This window comes from Nicotiana tomentosiformis, chromosome 10 (genome assembly GCF_000390325.3).
Source record: "Nicotiana tomentosiformis chromosome 10, ASM39032v3, whole genome shotgun sequence".
NCBI classification, from domain to species: Eukaryota; Viridiplantae; Streptophyta; class Magnoliopsida; order Solanales; family Solanaceae; genus Nicotiana; species Nicotiana tomentosiformis.
This window is the reverse complement of record NC_090821.1, coordinates 70,384,213-70,400,310: the sequence shown is the minus strand read 5'-3', so window position 1 is coordinate 70,400,310 and position 16,098 is coordinate 70,384,213. Positions and strand designations below refer to the sequence as shown.

General features: G+C 35.0%; 1 pseudogene; it reads left to right on the top strand.

The window, feature by feature from the left end:
* The first annotated feature begins 11,167 nt into the window (after positions 1–11,167).
* Positions 11,168–11,284, top strand: LOC117279277 (5S ribosomal RNA; annotated as a pseudogene).
* Positions 11,285–16,098: the final 4,814 nt, after the last annotated feature.

Below are 16,098 nucleotides of genomic sequence, written 5' to 3'. Positions count from 1 at the left end.
AGGTGGCGACTCTGGAAAATAAAAATCCTTTTGAATTTTATTTTTTGTCACTTTAGATTTTTAAACTCCTTTCGTTTATTCTCATTTTCAAAACTTCAAAAGGAGTTAATGAACTCTTAGGCCAAGGGTAAAAAAAAAGATGTGACAGTCGATCTAGTGAATTTCGAATACCAAATAATTATATATAAAAAAGATTACACTCTTGTTTGCAAGGTTGTGTTTGCTTTTGTGCGTGTTTTATAAGAAGGAATATTTTGAAATATAAAAAAGGCTCTAAGAACGTAATTTTTGACCCGCCATGTCTTTAAGATCTATTACTATTTTTTTTGTATACTTTAAATATTTATTTGAGTTAACTACAGTTTTTGTCTATTTTTGACTTCAATTACAGTTTTTGAAAACACCAAAAATAGTTTGTTTTATAATATTTCTCATCTTATGTGTCGTTAGTTTTTGTATTGATACTATTTTAATTTTACTATTATTTTAACCTATCGTTCTCTATTTTTGTTTTAGTATAATCCTTGAAAACAAAAATTAAAAAATTAAAAAAAAAATAGTTACATTTTATATCATAATTTAATTTAGTTTAGTACTTTACTTTATTTGACTAAGATTTATTAGTGTTTTGTAGTAATTTAATTTTAATTCATTTTTTTTAGAAAGAAGAATTAATTTGGACTAGTTTCTCTAAAGTCTTGCTTTGCTCAAAAGTCTAATCATAGGAGCACAATTTTGGACCCACCCAAGCCCAGTAACAACTGATCCAACAATCACTTACCCAGTCCACCCACCAGACCCGCTTTTGACTAGCAAACCCGCCCCGTGTTCTTTTGGAATCCCAGCCGTCTAATCATCTTCTATCTATGGCCAATATTATTTCCCTCAACCATATATAAGCCTCGTTATAACACACCTAACCCTAATTCTCAAACACCTAGCCGCACCACTCCAATTCCCCACTGTCGACGCGCCTAGCCCGCCGGAAATCTACAAATCTGGCACGTGCTTGGTCCCACCCCCCTTCTATCCTTACCTTTCCTACACGTGCCCTGACATGTAACAAACGCGGAATCCGCCCCATTCCATCTATCTCTCTCACGCGCTCTCCTTCTCTTAGACGGTTCATGATTAATGGGAGTCGTAGGATTAGGAGTGAAATTCTTAATCCTCGCCTTCCATTTCTCAGAAACCGACCTATATAAGAGTGCATTTTTCTTAGTTTTGAAGGAGAATTTTTTGGAGAGAAAATTTTGAGAGGAAAAAGTTAGGGTTTGAGATTTTCTTCTGATTTTCGGCTGGAGTTGATTCATATACAACAACAACAACATACCCAGTATTATCCCACCCGTAGGGTCTGGGAAGGATAGTGTGTACGCAGACCTTACCCATACCTTATGAGGATAGAGGGATTGTTTCCAATAGGCCCCCGGCTTAGGAAAGCATAAGCACCACAATAATGAAAATATAGAAAAAAGAGACAGTACCAAAAATCCATATAAAAGCAGAATAAAAATAACAAGATAGTAAGGTGATCAACAAAGAAAGAAAACAACGGATAGTCATAAAAACCTACTACCAACAGAAAGCGAGACTGCATGCCAATACTATTATTTTGAATACTCTAGACTACCTACTCTAATATCCTAATTTTTGACCTCCATACCTTCCTATAAAGGGTCATGTCCTAGGTCAGTTGAAGCTGCGACATGTCTTGCCTAATCACCTCTCCCCACCTCTTCTTTGGCCTACCTCTACCTCTCTGTAGGCCCTCCAATGTCAACCTCTCATACCTCCTCACCGGGGCGTTTGTGTTCCTCCTCCTCACATGACCAAATCACCTAAGCATACCCATCTTTTCTTGGAAACATGAAGAGTTTTAAGGCAAAGAAAATATGAGCGATATGACTTATTTTTGACTATACCATTATTCAAAATGGAAGAGATAAGAGAAAAGAGTGCAACCGAGTCCTGGTTTTGGACAACCTATGTATTCCGGGTTATAAGGGAATTATGTCGCATGTAGTTTAAGAAAAATGATGGAATGATGAGTTGGAGGGTCGAGTGAGGTTCCATCGAGGCTCCGGTCTGTAGTCCTGTTATTACATCAAAATCAAAAAAAACTAAACAAGCCTATCAACTATCAGTTACAAGATTCCTAAGTCTTCTAAAACTTGATCTTGAGTCTTGACTGGTTCTTCACGCAGACTCTGATCCGAACCTTGATACTATCTAGCTGCAGGTGTTAGTTCATTCTTCTACGGCTTCTTCTGACCAAAACGGAAAATGTAAAGCTCGTAACTTCAGTCATCTTGAGCAGTCTATATCCTTTCCATCTGCTTCTGCATTTGGATTCACTTTTTTTTTAATTATTTTGGATTGAGCTTAGTAAATGCCTCAGCTGCCCATTCATCTGGCATGACCGGTAGAAGCATCCTTTCTTTCTGAAACCTAGCCGCGAACTCGCGCAGCAACTCAGACTCTCCTTGTGAAATTTTTAATATGTGTGCCTTCTAGGCTTGTACCTTCCTGGCCCCGGCATGGGCCTTGATGAAAGAGTTTGCGAGCATCTCAAAGGAATCTATTGAGTGTTCGGGTATGAGTGAGTACCATGTGAGGCCCCCTTTGTGAGGGTTTCTTCGAACTTCAGCAAGACCAACTCAATCTCGTGTGGAGCCAAGTCGTTTTTGTTCATCACCATTGTATAGGTTATGATGTGCTCCTGAATGTCCGAAGTTCTATCATATTTTGGTACATCTGGCATTTTAAATCGCTTCGGAATTAACTCTGGTGTCGCGCTCGGTTTGAACGGCAACTAGGTGTATTTCTTTGAGTCCGAGCCCTTTAGCACCGGTGGTGCGCTTGAAATTTAGTCTATTCGAGCTTTTATTTCCCTCATAAACCGCATGAGCTCGACTTTGAAGGGATCATTACTGTTGTTGTTACCAGATCCGCTGCCGGTCCCCTTGGTCTCGTCGAAGCCGACGTCAACCCTTTGCGCTGTTTGATATGCAGGAGCACCAGGATTAACTGGACATCTTCATTGGAAGTACCTAGCAACTGTGAGCACCTAATTTTTGGCTATATTTAATTTTTTTTATCACTTTTAGTAATTAAATATTTTTACATATTTTTGCTTTTTGTTTCACCTTTTTATAGGTTTTACTTAAATAAATTAAAAAATTACATAAAAAAGATTCATATTTTTTAATATTAATTTTGCTTTCATTTGCCAAAGAAGAAAAACTCAAAATAAAAAAATATATTTTTGTAAGATTTGTAGTATTAAATTAGCTAGTACTATCTTTTTTTGGTATTTTTATTTTTACCTTTTAATAAATTTAAAAACAAAAAAAATAAAATAAGAAACTAATCTTACACACTCATCAATACCTCACTTCTCACTTTCTCCATTGATCTCTTCTTATCTCACTTCCCACTTTTCCCACTCATCTCACCACACCCACTTCCTTATCCCTTTACATCTCTGACCCACCACTCATAATCTCATCCCCTTTTATCTCACCCACCTTACTTCCCCATTCACACTCCCACTTCCTCACATTATGTAAACAACACACCTCACTTCTCATCTCTCCACACTTCCTCTCTAACAACTCACACACCACACTATTTATGTGAATATTTTTTTTTTGATCCGTTCCAAATAAAATGACTTCTTTCTAAATTTGAAAATAATTTAGCTTAAATTTTCAATTCTATCTTTAATAAAAAACTTTTATAACCACACAAATACTCTGGATCCCGTTCTGACTTGTTTAGGACCACAAATTCCAAAAGTTTTCATCTTTTCTTAAATTCGTGTCCAGTCAAATAAGTTCACATAAATTAAAACTGAAAGAGTAATATATTAGCTTTTAACACACAAGGGCATGAAAGAAACATATATGGGAGATAGAGTAAGAAACGGGAGAGAGGACCTGGAAAAAGGGGAGAAGGAGAATACCTTTAAAGAGAGAAAAACGAAGGCAGATGAAAAACGAGAAATGGGTCTTCTTCGCTTCAAACTTCAGTAGCAAAACCCAGAAGCTTTCGACCATAAAAACTCCTTAAATCCAGTTTCATGTTTCAATACATAGTGTCACACCTCCTTTTTCCCGCTGGGAATGGAGATATGAGAGTTTTTCCAATTAAAGTGATATTGTTCGAAATGAAATTATTTATTCAATTGAGAGTCGCCACTTGAGATAATTTATGGTATCCCAAATCACCGGTTTATTTTAAATCCCAAATCGAGGAAATTGACTCTATTTTTACGGTCCGCGAACACAGAAGACCGGGTAAGGAATTTTGTTAACCCGGGAGAAGGTGTGAAGCACTCCCAAGTTCCGTGATTTTAGCACGGTCGCTTAACAATTAATACTTGGCTTGATTATCTGAATTATTACACATTTAAAATCTATTGTGCTTTTTAGCTTTCTGACCGCTTTTAATATTTATGGAATTTATTTGAAACAAGTCACGATATCGTACACTCGTTTTTTTTTTTTTTAACATATTGCGAATCACGTCATGTGAAATGCACCCGCGATCTACAACATGTTGATTTTTATTATTATTTGAATTTATGGTCGAGTCACGTGAAACGCACACTCGAATTGAGGATTACGTATCATGACTATACCACAGGAACCGTACCCATAGTCACAATGATTTATTAATCGCGGCTAAAGCAAGCTACGATGTACGTGAGTTGTTTATTTTGCTAACTTACTTTGATATTTGTTGTGAGGTCATTAATTAATGGGTATAGGGGCATTCAGAAATCAAGAAATATTTTATTTATTTAGAGTATTGACAAGTTATCTACATTTAGAAATATTTACAACTATTCTATTTTTTGTCATTTTGATATCTACTAGCTATAAGGGATGGACTAGCTTATGAATAACTTCTTACTCTAAACCATTAATGATCCCTTTGTACCAAATATTTTCTCGACCAAATACTATACCGAAAACCCAACTCTGTTCTGTTCTTTAAAAGCAAATCACAACCCACTCGATTGAGCCATTGAAGGCAAAGCTCTATTTACACTTCAACAATCACTAAATTAAACCTCCAATTTAGCTGCCTAAATCAATTAATGGAGGCATGACAAACACATGAAAATTTGTGCATCTTTTTCAAGAAAATCAACAGAACGAATTGATATAATAAATATAGAATCTCGGTATTCACTAACACTTGAGGACCTTTAGGACATGAAATATACAGCAATGATACGACCCAAAATTTTGGTTAAAAATAGAGATAAACACCAAATCAAAATAATAGCAGAAGTCACTAATAACCTGAGGAATGAGCATCCATTACACATAAGAATAACAAAAATCAGGAATCGAGCGGATCTTCAAATTTATGCAAGAACTCAATTGTTTAATCATTTACTAAAAAAAAATAATATATATAATACAGAGAAGTTTCAAACTAACCTGGTTGAACAAAGAAAACTCGAATAAATCGACTAAAGGCAACGGAAAAACTCGACCGAAGCTCAGCAAAACAGAAACAGCTACGACAGTAATCTTCGGCAGCTTTAAAATCTCAATAATATTAATAAGAACTCAGTTACAGCAAGCTCCGGCGGACCAGATCTGACCGAAAAATAAAACAGTAGTAGGAGCATAGACCGCGACCAAAATCCACGATCGGGCTTCGAATCGGCACCGGAACTAAAACTCAAATCCAAACAAACTCCAGCGATAAATTCAAACCAACCTCAAATTCAACCGACTAACTAAATCGAAATCAGAAGAACGAAGCAGAAGTGTATATTTTTTTGTGTTTTTCTGATTTATTTTTTCTTTGAAACTTGATTAAAAATTAACCAAACTACAACAGTATTTTTGTATATGTTTTTTTTTAATCTAAAAAAAAAAACACCGAAAATCAAAGATGAAAAAAGAAAGTTGAAAGTCTGCCTTCTTTTTTGGCTTTTTCTCCACCGTTTCCTCACTCCCTTTTCTGTTTCTATTCCTTATTTTCTAGCCCCTCTTTATTGTCTAATCCCCTTTTGTGTGTTATACTTTATTTTACAAAATAGGGGTTGTCGGAAATTGGCTTATCAAATGAAATAGTGAAAAAGGCTTGAGAAGAAGGTGTAGTGGAGATGGTTGAAAGGTTTGGTGGTGTTGAAGTGTTGGGATTAATTGGTCCCAAGCAAATGAGTGTGTGTATTTATCTTTAGGTAGGGAGAAGGGGCTTAGGGTTAAGGGATTGAGCTTGGATTTAGGAAATTGGGTTGGGTCCATGTTTTATTGAGTTTTAATTTTGGGCTAAGAAGACTAAAATAATATAATGTATTTATAAAAATCACTCTTAATAAACTACTAAAATAAAATTAAATATTAAAAGTAAAACTATATTTTTTTATTTATAAATGTTATAATAAAGTAAAAATAGAGAAAATAGGCTAAAGTCATGGTAAAATTAAAATACTATAAACATAAATATACTAACTGACCTTAAACTAAAAATGAAAATATTTTTGAGTTTTTAAATTGTAATTTGAAATAAAAATTGATTGAAACTCTATAAAAATTAAAGTTAAGTTAAATAAATATTTTAAACACTAAAATAGCTCAAAAACGTGCCGGATCAAAAATTACGTGCTTGCACATAGCACTACACATCCCACCTTGAACCCGCCTGAAAACTCCATAAAACCAGCTCAAAAACGTTCCTGTCTCACCCAAAAATGCAGGTGAAAAACGCAACAAAATCGAGCCAAAAAGAGCAGCAAAACCAACTCCAAAATAGCTGAAAATCAGTCCGGAAATGGTTTCATTCTCCACCTAAAATACAGCCATCAAACCACCTTAAAAGTTGCTGGTTTCACCCATTAAAACACGCATAGAGATTCCCAAAATTAGAGGAGATCGAGTGAGGGCGCCGGCGAGTTTCAGTCGAGGTTCAAGATCGGTTGGAGATTTTTCTCGCTATTTTGATTCCTCTGTACCGAAAGAGGATAAATTCTTCAATATAAAAGGTCCAATTCTTTTCTACAAAGCAGCAACTTCATTTTTATATATACATAATCAAACAGTTGTTTTTATCAACTTTGTTGGTGCACTATTGCTTATTTACCATGAGTGTTTGCTTTAGAATTATTTTTTCTTACTAGAATGTTTATTTAAACAACTGAATTGGATATAGAGTGAATTACAAATATAGAACATGATAAGTGAATTGATGTCGTCGGAATATTGTTGACTGTGAGATATTGTGTTGGTTTTAATAATTATTAATTGCATTTCATGAAAGTTGAGAACAAGAAATATTGAGAAAAATAGTAATTACGCTAGCTAGCCGGTATTAAGCCATAGGATCTTGTTGTGTATTAAATGATCATCTGGGTCATTAGTTGACTTCATGATATGGGTCAAATGTTCGAGAGATCTATAGTTGGCTCATCTTTCCTTTTAATAAGCTAGCCCACCTTTTTCATAAGTAATTTATTTCATTCCCTCTAACTATGGACTTTCACATTAATCTCACACAAGTTCTAGGGAAATTAATTAATTTATGAACATGTGTAGAATACTTTAGGCGCATTTAATTTATTATCGTGATTGTATACACATTCGCGTGAAATAACTACGATTCCCAAAATAAATTAAAGTATGTGTTAACGCGACTTTGGTCAAACAATCTTAATGAACAATAGAGTGTTATTAATTGTGTACACGTCCGTGTGATATAATTTTTAGCCCACTAAATAAAATAGATTTACACACATGTGGTCCTTTCAAAGATAATCCATAATGTGATAATCAAAGTAATTTAAAAGCAGTAAAAGGTTAAAATGCACATAAGTTCTAAAATACGTAATAATCAATTAATAAGCCAAGTGTAGATTGTAAAGCGACCATGCTAAAACCACGGAATCCGGGAGTGCCTAACACCTTCTCCCGGGTTAACAGAATTCCTTACCCAATCTTCTGTATTTCGCTGACTTTAAACAGAGTCACTTTTCCTTGAATTGGGATTCTAAAAATAAACGGTGACTTGGGACACCGCAACTGATTATTCAAGTGGCGACTCTTAAAATAAAATAAATAATTCTATTTCAATAATGTCACTTAAATTGAAAAAACTTCTTTCCCTGGAACAAGAGGTATGACATCAACGCTTGCCTCAATTCTGTCATAGCTTGGTCTTGCTGTGAGAGATGGCCATGATGGCCTTTTGTTGTTCTCTCAAGATCCTCACCGCTTTCGCAACATGCTCGTCCTCAGCTTCATCATGAGTCGGCTCCTGTATGTGTTGGGGATGCCCGCCATGAACCAGTGTTACTACATCCACCTCGTTGCATGTGTCAATGATCGAATTCTCGCGTTGAGGCAGGTTCTCTTATGTCTCAACATCGTGTACGATGTTGACATCGTTAGCTGCCATTTGTTTTTACGATTTTTGCTAACAAAAAATCAAACAGATTAGTAATAGATGCAAGGATCAACTCAATTACGCAACTGTCTAAACCCCACGGTGGGCATCAAACTATATACCCGTAATTCGGTACAGTTGAATTTATAGCGTGGTTATAGACAAGCGAATGAAGATCGATTTGATCCCAAAATGATAAATAAATTAAATAAATGCAAGATTTAGTGTTATAATCGAGATAAGTAGCGGATAGCTTGGTTCCGGGAGTAAGACTTCCGAAGGCAACAATAAGAATATCGTTAAACAGAAAACAAAGTATTATTTAGCTTGGAATAGTGTGTAGCGTAAGTTTTTCAGAATTTTCTCCTACAATGGTTGTTGAAGCCACTATTTATAGCTATACCTAGGGAACAAGGTCCTAGGATCATGCCCCTCTTAAATGACGATAATGAGGGCCATTGATGAATACGTAGTGGCATGTTATGAATGCAAAAATTCTTTGTAACAAATGTGTATTTAATATTGAGGAATATTCTTCATTGAATGTCCTTTGGTGGCAAATATTTGTTTATCCCCCGTTGATAATATTCCCTTCGGAGTCTACCCGAGACTAACCGAAGTTGTTGAACTATGTCTCAATCTCCACTCGCTTCATCTTCCGTCTGCCCCCAGTTTCACGTGTCACTCTGTCATTCAAGTATTTAACATGAACCGATTTTACCCTATACAGGTATAAACACCTTGTGCGGGTAAGTTTTTACCGCCAAGCGAGCAACCGTGTTTGACACGAGACTTGAGAGGTACCTATCTTACCTCAATCAACTAAATCTCTTTACTCGAATTTCTGGTAGCTCACTAGTAGGAATCTTTTAAATTTAAAATGAATTTTCTTTCGGATAATAAATAATTTTCAAATAAAATCAAGTGACCTAGCACACTTAAAATAAAAGAGAAAAAACAATGCTAGGTGGCGACTCCGGAAAATAAAAATCCTTTTGAATTCTATTTTTTGTCACTTTAGATTTTTAAACTCTCGCTTATTCTCATTTTCAATCTTCAAAAAGAGTTGATGAACTCTTAGGCCAAGGATAAAAAAAAGATGTGACAGTCGAGCTAATGAATTTCGGATATCAAATAGTTGTATATAAAAAAATTATTTATACTCTTCTTTGCAAGGTTGTATTTGCCTTTGGGTGCGCTTTATATGAAGGAATATTATGAAATATAGAAAGGCATTCAGAAAATGCCAAAAAACAAAAAGGAATAAGATGCTTGATGCTGTATCTTTTGACGAGAGTTCCATGAAAATCTGATTAAATAAATAGTACATCCAGCACAAACTAAAGTTTATTAACACCTAATTATTTATTTAAATTGTCATAACTCTTCTCCTTGCTTGCAAAAATAAGATTACCGATAGTGTTTTAAAAAGCGTTTTCGGAGCGAGCCCTGAGGCGAGGCGCACTAAAAATTCTCCAAGATGATGGTGTGGGCGAAAGTTTCAAGAAGCGTTCGTCCGGGCGTTGAGGTATATTTTTGTAGTGAGGCGTAAGCCCAAGAGATTTTTTCAAATTAAAACAAACTTTGTTGAATAAATCATTAGTATAATACCCAAATTCTCAAAAGTTAGTTTGTAATTACTCAAAAATTTTAAATAGGAGGATTCGACAGAAGTGCATCACCATTTTGGAACGTTCGAGCAACATAACTCATTACTTTCCCATCATCAGCTTTATAATAAGGCCATTTTTTAATTTAACAGGTGGGATAACTATTTTTCTTCTCAATAGTCAAGGGATTCTTTCCATTATTCAATGCTGAGAGTGATTCCAAATTGCTTGTTGATTATGTGAATGGATAGTGTACAGTTCTCTGGAGGATATCTAAAGAAGTTGAGGAGCTTGAAGAATTCAAGATATGCACTCACAGAAGATTACCCTTGATCTTCAGATTTTTTCACAAGACTACTCTTAGCCTTCGGGTGTTTTCACTCTTGAAATCACACTTAGGAACCCTTCCTAGGTTAAAGAAGATCGCTCCCGGCCCTCAGATTTTGACAAGGCAATGGAACATAATTTTCCATGCTCAAGTCTTGACATACACAACCCTATGCCTACATCTTGCCTGTTTTTCCCTCACCGGGTACTTAGACATTTTGGGTGCTGCTGGCACACATATTTATGGTGCAGTCAGCCCCATTAATCTTTCCTATTTCAGTTGACACCCCCAATTGATAGGCAATGATTAAAAACAGTCGGCCCGTGACATATAGTCTTAAGCATTGTTACAGAAAGAGTAATCAAGTTGGTGATAAACTTGCCAATTATAGCCATGCACTCGCTCATTCTAAAAAATTTCATGAATTTGCTGAATCCCCCCTCAAGTTAGAGGCCTGATGAACATGGATAGATGGTCTTTCCCTTCCTTTCGAAGGACCAGATTAAAGAAAGGCAACATTTCATTTCAACCACCATGATCATCATGTTTTTGTATAGTAGTAAGGTAGTTAGTACTAGAAGTAACTTTTGTATAGGATGGAGTATTTATGTATACTTCACAATGTTATTGTCTTTCGAGCTCAAATGCATTTACCTCATCTCAAAATGTAAAAAGATAGGTGTGTCTAACTTTCAAGATAAACTAGGGAGGAGATGTTGCTACTCCCTCAGCTCAATGTACTCTTTTGAAGATAAATAAAATGCGCCGTTTGTTTTTTTTTTAAATGAAGAAGAAGAAGAAGAGAGGCCAATGCCTATAAGGGAACGTTCCTCCGACACTAACATACCGGATCCCATCAGAACTCCGAAGCTAAGCGTGCTTGGGCGAGAGTAGTACTAGGATGGGTGACCCCTTCCCAGTCCTCGTGTTGCATCCTTTTTTTTACCTTTCGGGGTTGCCCAGTTGGTTTGGAGGGCGGTCATCCATACGGATGACCTGGGATCGAATCCCCCTCAATGCCTTCTGGGTTGAGCCTGTCGCACATGGCTTGCCTAGTGCGGATTACGTCCCTGTGTGGTTTGCAGGCTATTACACATGGGGAGGTTTACCCAGTGCGCATCAAGTGGTAGCGGCTGCGGGTTTTCCTCTTAACAAAAAAAAGGGTACGTTCCTCCGGCATGTATAGACTTTCATCTGACTATTTTTCAAGAACTCTGGGTGATTCACTAATGGAACTTATACTTCCAACAATTTTTGTAACAGTCAGTAACAAAGGCGGATGCAATACATCGGTATCGGATTTAATTAAATTCAGTACTTTTGACGCGGAGCATAAATTTATATGTAAAAATTTATTAATATTGTAATATATAGCAATTTGAATCCATAACTATAAAAAGACAATGAGTTCAATGCTAAAAACCTTAAACGTTGAACCCACACAACGGCGAGTCAAACACATGTGTGGCCTAAAGCCAAAATTTTATATGAGGCCTAAATTTTTAAAAGAAAATTATGGTATATATTTTTATTTGAAATCTATTTTTCTATCTTTTCGAGATGCAAAGTTATTAATAATTTTTTTTATAACCGATTTCCTCTAAACCTTTTCAGTTGATAATATAGTATTGTTAATCTCAGGTAAGATTTTATCAATTATAATTTTAAAAATTTTTCTTTTCTTTGAGGCAACTTTTATAGAATAACTCTACTTTTTGTATGAAAAGTACTAATATTATTTTTTTAAGTACCTATAAACCTATTATTTCTAAAAAAAAATGGGCCCCCAAGATTTGGGCCTAATGCAAACACCTTATTTGAAACAACGTTAGAGCCAGCCCTGAATCCATAAAACTTAAATCCTAACTCCGACTCTACAGTAACATACTGGATGAGAGGTCTAAAATCTTCGATGACAGTAACATACTGGATAACAGTAACATACGTTTTTGAGGTTTTGGTATCAATAACAACAGTATTAGAAATGTGAGTTAAATCATAAGATTTTGTATCTTCTTGAAGTTAAATAAACTGATTAACATATTCATATATTAGGATTCAATTTAACTCTTGACCAATATAATTTGTTGGGAACATGATTTTCCATCACCCTATGAGAAATATAGATTTGTGGGATGAATATTTCTGATTTCTATTTTTGCTGCAAATTTTCTTTATTTCCCCAAAAAGTACGTCTGTAATATTAATTCTTCTTAAAGCCAAACAATTTTTCTGTCATGTTATTATCCTCTTGACATTAATCTAGTTCGGATATACGCGAGTGAAATTCTACTAATTCACGTCTGAAATTATAAATTTTATCTTAAATTAGTAAGTTACATATATGATTGCACTTCAATCACATATGGCTGAAGAGTTCAGTTATCTTTTCTTTCATATTTCAGTCATATGTGACTGTGTACATGCTTTTTTGTATGCACTTCAGTCATAGGTCATAGGTGGATGAAGTGCATATAAATTTTTCTGAAAAGAAAGTGAATAGGCAGCTATTTTTATTACACTTCAGACCAGTGCGGATCTATGTATTGAGTTGGGATTGGCACGTTACCCGGTCACTTGGATAAAGTTTTATATACATACTAGTATTTTTCATAAAAAACGCCTACATAAGAAACAAGTGGCACCCCAAGTCACAAAATGACTGAATGTGCCATGGTTGAAGTGCTGAAATTCCATGTACAACACCTGAGATTGAGACTCTCCTGATGCAATCGTTGTTCCCTTTTTGTTGTTTTTGTTAATTTCTCTTATTTTCTTCATCTTAAATATTTGTTCGTATTTTATTTGGATGGATGTAATCTAATCATTTTCTTTTTATCCATATAATGTTATTTTATTAATTATAATTTTTTTAATAGTGATGCATTAAAGACATAATATAATATTAATCAGCTACATGTAGATGAAAGGGGTGTATCGCATATTCGTTTATGCATAAAATAAATTTTAAATCGCATTGAATAAATTCAAAATGGATCGAACCGAATCGAATCGAAGTAATCCAAAACGGATCGAATCGACTGAATGTACACCCTAATTCAATCTTTTTCACTAGTGATCGTTTTACATTAAAATAGTGACACATATAGCCATAAAATTCTGGATCCGCCTCTGCTTCATACATATGTGGCTGAAGTGCATGTGTTTAAGCCTAAAGCAAGACTTCAAAAATTACACTTTTCAGATATTTTGCTTTAACTTTCAACTTATTTGTTTCTGAAGTAGTAGGTTTAGATGAAAGATGAAGAATTTCTTTTCTTTACAAAGCATAACTTCCACACATAATCAAACACCTTCCCATTTGAAAGATGAACAAATTCTTTTCTTTAAAAGCGAACTTTCTTCCCGTTCTTCTTCTTTCTTTTATTTTTGGAATTTAAGCTGGGCGGAACTAGAGAGCAAATTACGGCCGAGCCCAGTAGCTTTGATTCAAACCATGTATATATTTTACGAAATTCATTAAATATGTATAAATTATTAATTTAGAACCCAGTAACGTATAAATAATTAGAATCTCGAATCCATATACTTCAAATCCTGGCTCCGCCCCTCTAATTATTTAAGTATGTTTTCTCATAAACTATCTGAATTATATTTTGGCTGTTTTTGTAGACAGCAGCAGCTAGAAAGTCAGAGGCAAAGAAGTGAGGATAAGAAGTGATTAAAGTATGATAACGACAATGGAAGACACTGTTTTAATTTATGAGTGGTGTAAACTTAAAATCACTGGCTTGTACGTTTTTCCTCTTGCTTGTAAAGTTGTGTTTGTTTTTGGGTATGTTTAATAGGTAAGAAAGTGTCGCGATCCAAAATTCACCTAGTCGTGATGACATCTAACCCAATCCGTCAGGTAAGTCAATTAACACTAACCAATTTAAATAAAATTTATTAAGAAAAGAAATAATAATAAAACTACTTTTATACAAGAATTTCTCAAGGACTGGTAGTACAAATCATAAGTTTCTAAGATTAAAATTCACAAAGCTGGTATGAAATAAATACATCATCTGTTCGAAATATACATAAACATATTTTTATAAATCTAAGGCTAATATGAACAAGAGGCAGCTACAACCGGAACGCAGGTACATCTTCAAATCCACCTCCCGTCGATCGCAGCAACATCGGCATCCAACATCTGCACGCAAGGTGGAAAAGTGTAGTATGAGTACAACCGACCTCATGTACTCAATAAATAAAAAACATAACCTTAGGTTGAAAGTAGTGACGAGCTGGGACAAGGGTCAGAGTCCAACTCCAATAACCAACAAAAGTTCATAACAATACAGAAAAGATAGTGCAAAAAATAACTCAATAAATAAATGCTTAGCTCGTATAAAATTCCGAAAAAATAAATGCTTCTTTTCAAGTATACAATAAAACTCAAACCTTTGCCGAAATCAGCAAAATATGAGTAGGAAAAGTACGGGCCGCAGAGGAAAAGTGTGAACCGCATATGAAATGTGCGGACCGCAGAAATTCTCTCGCAGTCAAGAAGATTCTGCAGAATCGATGGTCTGATTTCGGAATCTTATATCTTTTAATCTACAAGAAAATTAGAGATGATTCAACAACAAAGGTTGTAGCCATTTGAGTTTAGTTTCGAGAAAGGTATACCATTAATCATTTGGACATTTGTACAGAAAATTATGATCAATTTACTAAAACCTGGTAGTGCAGTCACTACTGAAGTGCGACCGTACAATTTGGATCACGGCCGCGGAACTTGAAAATGTGCGGACCGCAATAAAAATGTGCGGTCAGATTTTTGTACTTTATAAATGAGGGTTAGAGTATTATTTCATATTTAGACTTTGGGAGCTTGGTTTGTGGCGATTTTTTATGGGATTTTTAAGAAATTCATCAGGGTAAGTGATTCTAACTCGGATTTAGTTAATATACATGAATATATCATTGTTTTCATCATTTAATTAGTATTGTTTAGATGGAAATTTGGAAAAAATTGTAGAAATTTCATAAAATAAATTTCTGGGATTTGAATGTCAATTCAGAGTCAGATTTGAGTGAAACTAGTATGGTTAGACTCGTAATTGAATGGGTAGTCAGATTTTATGAGTTTCGTCAGATTCCGAGACGTGGGTCCCACGGGTAATTTTTGAGTGCAATTTCGGATTTTGTTGGAAAATTAGTATTTTCCTATGGAATTAATTCCTATAGTTTGTATTGACTGAATCGAATTATTTGTGACTAGATACGAGGCTTTCGGAGGCCAATTCGTGAGGTAAAGGCATAACGGAGTAAAGAATTACACGACTTGAGGTAAGTAACATTTCTAAACTTGGTTCTAAGGAATCCCTTATCTACGTGTTATATGATTTGTTTTGAAGTGACGCACATGCTAAGTGACGGACGTGTAGGCGTGCACCGTAGAAATTATGACTTAATTGATTCTGTGGAGTTGCATAATTAAATAAATATCATTATCCACATATTCTCCACGTGCTAGAGAAATTGAGCTAAGACTCATATTAAAGATCATGTTTAGGCTACGTACCGATATATTTTGGGACCCACATGGGTCGTATTACTGTTGAATTATTTGTTTAAATTTACAATTTTGTACTCAGTCACATCAAACACTTGTATATTATATCTCAGTCTCTGTTGTCATTTATTGATACATCATATCATCATGTCGGGATGATCTTCATGTCATTGAGAGCCCGAGAGACTGGAGATTTTGAGTGATATTTATGGGATTGGGTTGCA